The sequence below is a fragment of the Lygodium microphyllum genome, chromosome 3 (assembly GCF_053477565.2).
Source record: "Lygodium microphyllum isolate KBCC chromosome 3, Lygodium_microphyllum_v1.1.10, whole genome shotgun sequence".
NCBI classification, from domain to species: domain Eukaryota; kingdom Viridiplantae; phylum Streptophyta; class Polypodiopsida; order Schizaeales; family Lygodiaceae; genus Lygodium; species Lygodium microphyllum.
The window spans coordinates 162,895,498-162,909,749 of NC_141137.1; positions in this window are offsets into that span (position 1 = coordinate 162,895,498).

Consider the following 14,252-nt stretch of genomic DNA (forward strand, 5'->3'; position numbering starts at 1 on the left):
GTAAACGAAGTTTCAAGTTTCGCACTTTCAATGGCATAAGAGAAGGAAAGACTGTTTTATCATTCATTAGCCAATTTGATGACTATTTCCATGAGGAAACTTATCCTGAGAAAGATAAAATCAAGTGTGTTACTAATCATCTGATAGATAGAGCATCACTTTGGTAGACTGTTGTCCGCAAGAGTATAGAATGTCCTGCTACATGGGAAGATTTCAAGAAGAAGTTCATGCAAAATTTCTTACCACCGCAATTTCATGAGAAGGCTATCAAGCAATGGGATTTACTTCAACAACGCGATCGTGAGCCTATTCCACAGTATACAGAGCGTTTTTGGAATGCACTCCTACAGCTACGCATGCTTGAAGACGTACCAGAGACGACACATAAGCGGAAGTACATGTCTGGACTTCTTGGACATTACTACGCTGAGGTGAATATGTTCAAACCTGCTACCCTTGAAGACGCCATCTCCTTAGCTCACGACACTGAAGATAAGTTACGTGGAAGAGATCGACGACCACAGCCATTCCAAGCAAACGGTAATTATGGATCTAAACAATTCAATTCAAATTTCAGAAGGTTTAATCTAGGTCGTTTCTCATCACCATCTTTCCGCAAGAATTGGCCTAAACCACCTGCATTACCATCCACTGTCAATCCAAATCCTAAGCCTATCCAACAAGCAAATCCAAATATACCCAGACTCCCAGCCATTGCAAATAATGTGACCAAAGCCAAGCCCATCGTATGCTACAAGTGTCACCAGCCAGGCCATCTCGCAGCAAATTGTCATTCAAAGAAGCCATCAGCACATATCAACTACCTTGGAGCTATGGACGAGGACGAGCATGAGGATATGCCGGACTTCACTGAAGAAGAAGATGATCCTACTACTACTTCCGACACTTTACCAGGTATGCCTACTTCACATTCATTGTTGACTATGAAATGTATGGTACATGGAAAAGAAAGAATTATATTGCATGATGACGGTAGTACGCATGATTTTATTTCAGCAAAATTGGTAAAGGAATTGAAATTGCATACAGTACCTACGCACTATCGCATAAAAGCTACATTTTTAGGCACTAGGTACAATGGTACACAAAAAGTTCAAGATCTAGAAATTCAAATTGGTCCATATATTGAAAGAAGAAATTTCTTAGTTGTCCCATTACAGTCTAGCGACATTATTCTAGGAATGCCATGGAGACACCAACATAATCCCAATATAGATTATTCCACACACACAATGAATATAAATTTTAAAGGAAAATCTATTACATTATTTGGTATGCATGCATCTCATATGTTTCCACTGCTTTCGCATACTCAAGCAAAACGTGCACTACGCAAGAATACTAAATCATATCTCATTTGGGTGAATGAATTATACGCAAAAGAAACTCATATGCACCCTAGGCATAAGGAATTTCTTGCATATTTTAAGGACTGTTTTGCAGAAGACCTACCACCAGGTTTACCTCCATCACGTCCAGAAGACCATAAGATTGACCTAATACCTGGCACACAACCACCTTGCAAAGCCCTATATAGGCACAATCAAATAGAGCAAAAAGAAATCCAGAGTCAAGTAGAAGAATTACTAAATAGAGGTTTAATTCGACCTAGCAGTTCCCCATTCGGTGCACCTGTGCTCCTAGTCAAGAAAAAGAATAATACTTATCGGATGTGTATTGACTACCGAGCATTAAACAAGATCACTGTAAAGAATAGGTATCCTATACCTAGAGTTGACGACCTTATGGACAAACTGCAAGGATCTTCTATATTTAGTAAAATTGACCTTAAATCTGGATATCATCAGGTGAGGCTAGATAGATCCGACATATTTAAAACTGCATTCAGGACACAGTTTGGCCATTACGAATTCTTAGTTATGCCATTTGGATTAACTAATGCACCTGCAACTTTCAGTAGAATGATGAACCGTATCTTTCTAAAATATCAATACTGTGTGATTGTTTTCTTTGATGATATTTTAGTATTCAGTCAAAGTGAAAAAGAGCATTATGAGCATTTATCATTAGTTTTTCAATTACTGAAAGAAAATCAATTGTTTGCAAATCCTGACAAGAGTGAATTCTTTAAGACAGAAATAGAATATCTAGGTCATATTGTATCAGAAGAAGGAATAAAAGTTGATCCTAAGAAAATTGACGCAATATTGCATTGGCCTATTCCTAAAAATGTACATGAATTACGCTCATTCCTTGGTCTTGCTAGTTTCTATAGGAAGTTTGTACGTAATTTCTCATTACTTGCTTTACCACTGACCAAACTTCTTAAGAAAGGCATTGTTTATCAATGGACTGAAAACCAGCAGAAATCCTTTGATTTACTTAAACGTGCATTGACCAATGCCCCTGTCCTACAATTGCCTGACTTTAATAGACCATTCTTTTTAGTTGTGACTGATGCTAGCGGATCAGGAATAGGAGCTGTACTTATGCAAGACAACCATCCAATAGCATATTCTAGTTCTAAGCTGAAACCCTCTGAGCTTAAATATTCCACTTATGACAAGGAACTCTTAGCAGTTGTTCAAGCATTAAAACAATGGAAGCATTATTTAATGGGTTCAGAATTCATGATAAAGACCGACCAGCAAAGCATTAGACATCTACTTAGCCAACCCCAAATTTCTGACCGTCATATCAAATGGGCTTCATTCATTCAAAGTTTCCATCCTATCATTCAATACCAACCTGGAAAAGAAAATGTAGTTGCCGATGCATTAAGTAGAAGACCTGCAATTCATAACATTTCTATCATATCTTTTGATTCTTTGATTGCTATGAAAGACACATATCACCAGGATATTACTTTTCATTCTGATTGGCAAAAATTAGTTCAAAATAATTTCATTCCTGTTGATTCATTGTCATATAATGATGGATTCATGTTCTTTGAAAAGAGACTGTGTGTTACTATTCCATTCCGATCTTTTGTTTTGAATGAAATTCATTGTCCCCCATATCAAGGTCATAGAGGTATCATTTCTACATTACGCATGTTAACTGAAGATTTTTATTGGCCGCATATGGATGCAGATGTGTCTAATTTTGTTTCTGAATGTCTGATTTGTCAAAGAATAAAAAGACATCATGGTAAACAGTATGGGTTATTAATGCCTTTATCTATTCCATCTAAACCTTGGGAACATATATCTATGGATTTCATTACTGGCTTACCAAATACTAAATCTAACCATGACATGATTTGGACAATTGTAGATAGATTTAGTAAGCAAGCATATTTCATTGCATGTAAGAAAACTTTAACAGCATCACAAGCAGCACAGTTATTTTTGAAAACTGTTTTTACTAACCATGGATTGCCGAAAGTGATTATTTCAGATAGAGATTCTAGATTTTGTAATAATTTCTGGATTACACTGTTTGCAAATCTAGGCACAAAGATTGATTTTTCATCTGCATTTCATCCAGAAACAAATGGACAAACAGAAGCCACAAATAGCACTATTTTAGATCTTTTACGTCCATACACTATCTCTAAACCTCAGACATAGGATACTCATTTACATTTATTACAATTTGCATATAACAATACACCGCACACATCTACAAAGAAAGCACCTTTTGAAGTTATTTATGGACATAGATTATCTACACCTGTTGCATCTTTGTCTAATAGAATACAAAGTGCCGATGATATTGCTGTTATGCATAACACTATTTTTGATGAGGTAAAGGATATGATTGCTAAAGCCCAACAATCATATACCAAACAAGCCAACAAGAAAAGACAAGCCATGAATTTCAAAGTTGATGATTATGTTTGGCTTAGAATAGAAAAGCGTAGACTGCAAAGTGTAGATAGACATCCAGTTGTTAAATTAGCCCCTAGATTCTACGGACCATTTAGAATCATTCATAAGATTAATGACAATGCATTCAAGTTAGAATTGCCATCTCATTGGAAAATTCATAATACATTTCATATTAGTTTATTGAGACCATTTAGAGGACAATTACCTATCCACCCTGTATATGAAAACCCACCTTTACTAGAAGAAGAGACTGAAATCCTTGAACCAGAAGCCATCATAGACACTGCATAGACACTGATTACATGACCACTAGAACTGGCCGAAGGTACTCTAGATATCTCGTGAAATTTAAGAACCATCCTGTAGAAGAAGCACAATGGATGCACGCTAGAGACTTAAATGCTTTCCCCACTCTGTTAGCTCCACATTGAGCTAATAGCAATTGAGGTCAATTGCTATCCCACCCCGGGGGTATGATGCCAGGAGGCATATTCCACGGTGAATTCCGTGAGGTTTTACGGTGGATTCCGTAAACTTAGATGACCGGGGCTCATACGCAAAGAGGATTCTTTGTGCAAGAAGTTGATGGGGATGCCTGTCCTTTTCGGGCGTTTCATTAATTTAGTGTGTACATGGGTGATTCCATAGCGGGTGATTCCGCAAAATGCATATTAAATTAATAAACGTTTATGAGTTTAGAGTGCGCACTCGTAATAAATTAAGGTTAGGATTTATTTCTAACCAGTTGATTTATTTATGTAGCTGAAGACTGCTAGGTATTCACTTTTGTCGGTTTAATTGTGTTATTTTACTAACGATTGTGAATGCTTCAGTTGATGTGTAGAGATAGCAGCAGTGGCGGAGGAAAGCATTGGAGTCTAGCGGGTTTTCGACCTTTGGACTATATTTTGATAGGCGCCACGCCTATATTTTGTTATGTCTATAGAGACATCGATTATTTATTATTATTTTGTATGCGCTTATGCGCCTGGATATGTTATTTCTATTTGGACATTGAGATTGGGCGTGCCAGACACTATGGGCACCGTCCATTAGCTTTATTTTCCTATTTTTGGTAGAAAGCAAACTCAAAAGCTAAAAGCTTGTCATATTTTTGTATTTGGGCTATTTTTGAGCATAAAGATTGGAAATATACATTAAATACATGCTTTGTGAAGCGCTCACACAAGGCATGGGGGAGATTCAACCCAATTTGTCTCTTGTCTCATGTCGTGCTTGCTTTTACATTGGTTTTTGTGCTAAAAAGTAGAGTACTTTGTTCTTGGGGACCTTTGGGAATTCACTACGTGAGCTACCTGCGTCCGATCTGCGCACCACGACACCCGAAGACTTTGAAGTGGAAAATGACAAGCTGAGAGCCAAAAAATGCCTCATACAGGGTTTGCTAAAGAAGAGCCGCAGTCGGGCACCGGTTGAGGATGTACACCAAAGCGTTAATAGCCTCAACCCAAAGGCACTCAGGAGGCTCTGCTGCGAACTGTCCGGTTCCTACACTCTATGACTCCATTCTGAGAGGGGGAGTTAGTAGAGGTGAGCTGGCGAGAGATGCCATGCTTCAGTAGAAACTCGGAAAACTGGTGGGAGATAAACTCACCACCGCTATCACTCCTCATGCAACCAACACAACGTCCAATCTGGTTATGAACCAGCAGTACCCAAGCAGAAAAATGTGTGAAAGCATCTGACTTATGCTTGAGGAAGTACAGCGCGCCATTCAAGGCGGCAGTGGATGTCAGCCCACAAAGATCAACATGAATCAATCTAAGAGACTCCTCAGCACGATGTGTGGACTACTGAGGGAATGGGGTACAGTGCTGCTTTCCGAGCTGACAAGCTTTACAGACATCGCGAGCTAGTTTAAGAAGGGGAAGGCCCTCAACCAACTAATGGCGGGATAACTCATAAAGAGAGTCATAACCAATATGTCCCAAGTGAAAGTGCCAAAGACGCTCATTATTCATAGACTCCGGAGATGTGGCTAATGCCTAGAAGCTGTGGAACACGGAGCCCTCGGATGTCGGCTCGATTAGAAAGTGAGTCATGTGGTAGTGGCCATTAGGCTGTACCTCACTGCGAGCAATCACTAAACCGTTTTTTCTTTCTACAACTCCATTTTGTTGTGGGGTATGACTGCATGAATATTGCTGCTTTATGCCATGCTCCTGCAGGAACCTTGCAAACTCATTTGAGAGATACTCTCCCCCTCCATCTGACCTTAGGCATTTTATTTGCAGGCCTGTTTCTTTTTCAACCATAGCTTTAAGAGTTTTGAAATGCCCAAAAACTTCACTTTTCTTTTTCATAAAATACACCCAAACTTTTCTGCTATAGTCATCAATAAAAGTGACAAAATAATGACAGCCTCCAAGAGATGCAGCTTTAGTAGTCCACACATCAGAGTGGATTAATTCCAATGGCTTCTCACTCTCTTGAACATGTCTAGGAAATGGTTTCCTTGCCTGTTTTCCAAACTGATAGGCTTCACATACCTTATGCATTTCTGCAACCTTAAATTTTGGCAATCCTGCAACAATATTTTGGGCTTGCATTGATTTAAGTCGCCGTACATTAACATGACCAATGCGTTTATGCCAGATATCAATATCTGCAACTACATCGGTCCCATGTGCAAACATTGCTGCACTCAATTCAGGCATGTCTGCATCCAACGTAAACATTCTGCCCTTCTTCTTTCCTTTTGCTATCAAGCAACCTTTATTTTTCATATCCTTAACAAAGCATCCATGAGAATTAAATCTGACCTGCAAGCCCTGCTCAACCATTTGACCAACAGAAACCAGATTCTTGGTGATATTCGGGACATGAAATACATCGGACATGTATTTCTTTTTCCCATCCTGCATAGACAAAGGAATTTTTTCAATCTGCACAATAGGATGTGCAGTATTATCACCAGTCTCCACAAATCCTGGTTTTTCCATTTTCCTTGCATCCTCCATCCATTCTGCATGACCTGTCATGTGGTTTGATGCACCTGAGTCAACATACCATACATCATTGCTTTCTTCTGTACTTGTCACAGAATTGTTCATGTGCTGCACCATAAACAAATGCTCATTTCTGTCATCACCCTGTCTACTAGAAGATGCATAATTCCCTTGTTGCAATTTCCCATTCATGATGTCATTCTGCTTTTTATAGCAGTCTTTAGCCATATGACCCATTTTACCACAGTAGTAGCATTCAACATTACTGTTTGCATTTTGGCCTCTTTGCCATCCACCACGACCTCTTTGGCTCCCCCTGCCTCTAGAGTTACCACGTCCTCCTCCATAGGATTGGTTTTCTTGAGTTTGCTGCATATTCTGATTTCTACCACGGCCTCCAAATCGGCCTCCTCTACCTCTGCCTCTACCTCTTCCAGCATTTGAGTAGAAGACAGCTTCTTTTGAAGTTCCTCCTGAAGAAGATGCACCACCATTTCTCTGCTCCTCAGAAATTAGAAGAGCAATTAACTCCTCAAAATCAGGAAATCTTTCACGAACTGAAATAGATGTCCGAAACTGTGCATAATCCTTTCCTAGACCATTCAATGTCACAGAAACTAAATCATCATCTTCCACTGGCGACCCAATGGAAGCAAGTGCATCTGGAATCTTCTTCACCTTCATGTGGTAATCATTGATGCTCATACTTTCTCTTTGCACATTATGCAACTCTTGCTTGAGCTGCATTTTCCTGGCTTGCGTATTTATGCTATACATTTTTGACAAAGTATCCCATGCCTCCTTTGGCGTACTTGCATCCTGAATATGCACAATCATAGAGTCTGAAATACTGATAGACAGCCAATACATAACTTTCCTAGCTCTCTCATGCCATGCTTTGAATGCCTGCATTTGCTGTTGATTGGGAACATCAGGAAGAACTGGTTCTTCTTCATTTCCTACAACAAATTCCCAATATCCTTTTCCCATAAGAAAATTCGTCATTCTAAACTTCCATGCTTAGAAGTTGTTCTTGTCAAGCTTTTCAGTTACAATCTGTGAAAGAGAATCAGACGCCATTATAGAATACTGCAAAAAATTCTTTCACTGCAGAAAACACAGCTTCAGCCTCACAAGGGCAAATCTGCAAAACTGACGAAAGTGGTATTTAACCACACAGTTACTTCCTAGTGACGATTTTGCATCAACAGGCAACAAGGATGATTCTGTAACTCCCAATGTCTCTGCGCACAGGCATACGATGCAATTTCTACAGTAACTTTTCACCGGCCTGTAAAACAGTAGTCACACAGCATAAAACTGGGCATTTTCCTGAGTGCGTGCAGAAAACTTCCGCCTCCAAAACAGGCCCCGAAATGGCCTCAAATCAAAAAAACAGGGTCGCAAAGGGCTAAAGCCCTTTCCCGCAGCATATACTGCCCTCTTGCTTCACAGCGAAGGGCGTCTCAACCTGAGACAATGCACTCTTGCAATTTCCGGCTGTGCTACCTGTGCTACCAGAGATTTGCTCCCAAAACAGAAAATGAAAGCAACACTGCTCCTCTTACCAGAACACCACGAGCTTGGCTTGCTTTCTTGAGCTCCTTACCATGAACAAGGCTCTGATACCAAGTCAAGATTGTGGGAGAGAAGGAAGGAGTCTCACTTGTAGCTTTCTTGCTTGCACAATGGGGGAATACACACAGAGGTGGAGGCTGAAAACAGTTTTCCTCTTCTTAGTTTGTGTAAGCCAAAAAGAACTCTAGTACAAAGAAATAGAAGAACCCTATATATGGGTCTCAAACCAAACTCAACTAACTAAGGTGGCATACTAACTGAGCCACGAACTAGAGTAGATAAGGATAGCTATCATCTAGCTATTATTCATGGGCGGTATACCAACCGCATCTGCAACTGACAAGTCGGTGACATAAATACACAACGGTCACCCTGGCGTATCACGAGTGGAGCTCGATATCTCAACACTATATTCATCACGTTGATAATTGTGAAACCTCTTACGTGACATGGAATCGATTAGAAACCCTGTTTGGAGCTCATTCTAAATCCTCCAAATATGGCTTACTGATTAAATTTTTTAGACTTGACATACAAAGTAATACCTCACTTGCAACTCATTTGAAATATATGGAAAGCTTGTTGACACAACTTACAGGAATCAACTTGAAGATGGATGAAGACATTTGCATTGGAGTGCTTCTCAAGAGTTTTCCACCTGAGTTTGATAATGTATCTACCACATTAATCAACATGCCGAAGCCGAAACTTGTGGACATCAAAGCCTCTCTCCTGGAAGAGGAAAATAAGATCAAGAACAAGGGAGAAACAAGCATCCCAAGAGGAGACCAACAACTCCTCTATGTGGAAGGAAAGAAGAGCGTAGTCTGTGACTTTTGTAAGAAAACTGGGCATATTGAGAAATTTTGTTATGCTAAGGAAAGGTCTCAAAGAGCATATCTTGCTACAGTCAAAGAAGATAAAGACAACATTGAAGAAGAAGGAGAAGAAGAACCCAAGAACAAAAGGATAGGACTCACCAGTCCCTCTTTTGTAGTTCATTTTCTGATAGACTTTTTTAAGTTTAAAATGTGGACCTGCCTAATGTTCCCACCATAAGTTCCTATACTCCTCATGTAACCTCTGCACATTACAGCCTCTACACACTTAGTGAGGCCTTATAACAACCTCTAGCTTTGTATGGTTGTTTTTTTTCCATGTCTATACTTAGCAAGGTTCTACTCACGGTAGCCTTTGTATACTCAATGTCTTTTCTAGCTGTGATTGAGGAGGGATATTGAGAAATGTGCAATCACATCCACCATAGCCTCTTTGTTTGGAACAAACAAGGCAAAGAAACAGACTGCAAATAAAGCCTTAGACTAGGTCATGTATGCATGGTTTATTAAAACCATAGTTGGTGAATACCATGGTCACTTTCCACCTTTCTCCACCTACCAATATCACCTACTGTAAGCCTATAAAAGGCACTCATCCCCACACTCATTCCATCAGTTATTATCATTCAATTGTACTTGCATTATGCTTGGATAATATTAGTTGTTCTTCTTTGTCAATGCCTTTGCCTCATTATGATTGTCTATTTGCTCATCAGTGATCCTCCATAGCATGCATTCTCAATATTTTAGCAGCTTTTGTGTCCAAATGCCTCCATCTCTATCGGCACCTTATGGAAACATTCATGTTCCAGGGCCTCCGCACTCCCAGCCTATTTCTGCCTATCCACCATTTCCCCCTCATTCCAGGGCCTCCGCACTCCCAGCCTATTTCTGCCTATCCACCTTTTCCCCCTCATTTCTGCCTATCCACCTTTTCTTCCTCATTTCTGCCTATCCACCTTTTTCCCCTCATTCTTTCTATCAGACATATCCACCACCGCCATCTTATCCTCCACCTCCATCTTATCCCACTTTCCCGACACCTCATGGTTCCACCTTATCTTCTGCCAAGCATGCTTTCAATGATAAGACTCGTTTTAATGGGTCAAACTTTACCACTCGGTCGAACTTGATGAGACATGTACTTGACTCTTAGAACCTATGGGATCTTGTGTAAGGATTGGAATCCCAACCCGATTCCGCACTTGTTCCATACGAGGTTGTCCGCTCATGGAAGGCTAGGAATGCCTCTACTATTGTCGAGCTAATGCAGGGCTTATTGTTTGAGTTTCCTTCTCAGTTTCAGCATTTTGACTTAGCGTTAGAACGATGGGCACACTTGACTGACCACTATGCGGCTCGGGATAGGACATGTCGTATAAATCTTGACTATGAGCTCCAACTCTTTAAAATCAGTGAGGGATGACTTGAACGTTAAGTTGACTAAGTATCGGCGACTTCTTGGCACTAGAGGGACTCCCAAGTCCTTGGACAATTAAGTCACATTATTTCTAAACAAACTCCCTAGGAAATACTTCAATTTTGTGGAAGGTATAGTTTCAAAGTCTATCATGCCTACTTTCTATGAATTTGAGTGTCAGCTGTTGCGTTATGCATGATTGTTCGATCAATTTCATATGAACTCTTCCTCAGAGGGGGCTCTTGTTGGTCATTCTGAGAAGGGGCAACAAGGGAAGGGCAAACAAAATCAAACCTCCACTCAAAATCCAAAACAAACTCAATCTGGGAAATCACAAGGAAACTCCCAGTTACAACTCAAACAAGGGTGGCAGAATGTACCTAAAAAGAATATGTATTGTCAACATTGTGAAAAGGCTAGTCATTTTGATGACGAATGTCGCTCAAAGGCCAGAGGCACAACACCCAAATCTAAAACTCAAACCCCCGCTCCTTAGTGGGGTAACCCCTAGTAAGGGAGGCATGGCGATGGCAACGGGCAGCTTAAAGGTCAGACTCATAGTGCCACCGCTCAGCCATCTCAGTCGACAAAGTTCTCAACTCCAGAGGGTTTGTCTGACTGGTCTGCAAAGGCCTTGATCGTCTCCATAGAGACATTAGATGCAAGTCTCGTCCACATCTGTGATTTGCCTCTTGACGAGGTTACCGCAGAGGCCCACTCGTCATAGCCGAGCCCTTCAGCTCCTGTTTGGATTGTGGACAGTGGAGCTACACATCATATGACTCCTATAGAGAACAATTTCTATACCCGAGCCCCTACAACCGGGCAGGTCTGCGTAGGAAACAACTCCTCGGTGAAGATTCAGGCTCAAGGTAGCGTTTGGTTTGCCACTGACAAGGATCTGGATTTGGCTTCGTTGGACAATGTATACCATATTGGAGAGGTATCTCGTGCCATGCTCAACGAAAAAGACTTGCCAGATTTTTACTGGGCTGAAGCAATTGTTACGGCAGTCTATATAATGAACAGGACTCCCACTGCAGCAATACATGGGATGACTCCAGAGGAGAGGTATACTAGTAGGAAACCAGATATTTCTCATTTGAAAATTTTTTGTTGCATTGCCTATGTACATGTGCCAGATGAGTTGAGATCCAAGTTGGATCCAAAAGCTGAGAAGTGCATCTTTATTGGTTACTCTCTGCAGCAAAAAGGGTATAGATGCCATAACCCTTCTACTCGTAAGTTTACAATGAGCAGAGATGTTGTTTTTTATGAGATGAGTAGTTGGTATAAACCAGTAAATGTGATTGATGATGTAGATGCACAAAATGGTAATGCTGCACAGAATTCACAGCAGCAGTCACAAAATATTAGTGGACCTGGAGCGTCCTCTAGCAGTGGTTCACATTCTTCGCCATGGACAGGCAGATTGAGATCAGGAGAATCTTCTCAAAGCAATGCAGATAGTGGTATGCAGGTATCACGAAAAGGAAAAGAGAAGGTTGATCAGCCCATGTTTGATGTGAATCCAGGTCACTCTTATGTGGATGGTGAATCCAGTGGCTCAGAACAGAGCATTAATGATGAGTTGGGTATTCCTTCTATTGTTACACCTGGAGTAAGGAAGACCAGGGATGTTTTGAGAGCACCTGGGAGTGAACCTATTTTGCACAGGTCTAGGAGAGCTAGGTATCCTGTGGATAGGCTGAAATATGATGGATTTACAGCCATTCACTATGCATATATGGTCAAAGTGATATAGGAACCAGAACCCACTTCTTTTGAGCAAGCCATGGGAAAAGAAAAATGGGAGAAAGCCATGGATGAAGAAATGGATGCCTTGGAAGCAAATGCTACATGGGAATTGGTACCTTTGCCTAAAGGTAAGAATGCAATTGGCTGTAAGTGGATTTATAAGGTGAAGCACAATGCAGATGGTTCTGTGAACAGATACAAGGCAAGATTAGTAGTCAAGGGGTATGCACAAACATATGGCATTTACTATGAAGAAACATTCAGTCCGGTTGCAAGGATGGCAACCGTAAGAGCAGTCATTGCTATGGCTGCATCAAAGGGATGGTCTTTACATCAGATGGATGTAAAGAATGCCTTCTTGCATGGTGATTTGCAATAAGATGTCTATATGGAGCAGCCACCACGTTATGTGCATGCTGTTCATCCTGAGTTTGTTTGCAGGTTGAAGAAAGCCTTGTATGGCTTGAAGCAAGCACCTAGAGCATGGTCTGACAAGATAGGACAGTATCTTGTCACTATTGGCTTTCAGATTTCCAAGGCAGATTTCTCACTTTATGTGAGAAAAACAAAGAAAGGTATTATGCTACTTGTCATTTATGTTGATGATTTGATTATGACAGGTGACAGTGATGAAGATATCCTTAATGTGAAAATGCTCTTGAAGCAGAAGTTTGAGATGAAGGATTTGGGAGAGCTGCGTTATTTCTTGGGCATTGAGGTGATTAGATCACCAAGTGGGATACAGCTCTTGCAGAGGCAGTATGGATTGGACATGCTGTCCAAATATGGGATGACAGGCTGTAAGCCTATTTCAGTTCCTTTGGAGCAGAATGTGAAGCTGAGCGCAGATGCAGGTGAGCTTCTGGAAGACCCTACTATGTACAGACGCATAGTAGGAAGCTTGATTTATATGACTATTACCAGGCCAGATTTGAGCTATGCTGTTGGATTGGTAAGTCAGTTTATGCAGGCTCCAAGGAAACCGCATTTGGATGCGGCTAGACGCATACTCAGGTATGTGAAGTCCACATTGCAGTATGGACTATTTTATGAGACTGGGGTTCAGATACAGTTGCATGGATACACTGATGCTGATTGGGCTGGTAGCATTTCTGATAGACGATCTACCAGTGGATATGTGTTCTCTTTTGGGAGTGCTGCAGTCACTTGGAGCAGTAAGAAACAGCCTACAGTTGCCTTGTCCAGCACAGAGGCTGAATACAGGGGTGCAGCAATGGCTGCATGTGAGGTAGCTTGGTTGCATAAGCTACTTTATGATATGCATCAGCCTACAGATGGGTCAGTTGTCATTTATTGTGACAACATGAGTAGTATACACTTGGCAAATAACCCAGTCTATCATGCTAGAACAAAGCACATTGAGGTGCATTATCACTATGTGCGGGAGAGGGTTTTACTAGGTCTTATTGATCTAGTTTATGTCAGCACAGAGGATCAGGTAGCTGACATATTTACGAAGGCATTGGGCGTAGAGAAGCTGCGCAAGTTCAGAGACCTGCTTGGTGTGCAGGAATTGGGATTGAGCTCGAGGGGGAGTGTTGAGATATCGAGCTCCACTCATGATACGCCAGGGTGACCGTTGTGTATTTATGCCACCGACTTGTCAGTTGCAGATGCGGTTGGTACACCGCCCATGAATAATAGCTACATGATAGCTATCCTTATCTACTCTAGTTCATGGCTCAGTTAGTATGCCACCTTAGTTAGTTGAGTTTGGTTTGAGACCCATATATAGGGTTCTTTTATTTCTTTGTACTAGAGTTCTTTTTTGCTTACACAAACTAAGAAGAGAAAAACTGTTTTCAGCCTCCACCTCTGTGTGTATTCCCCCATTGTGCAAGCAAGAAAGCTA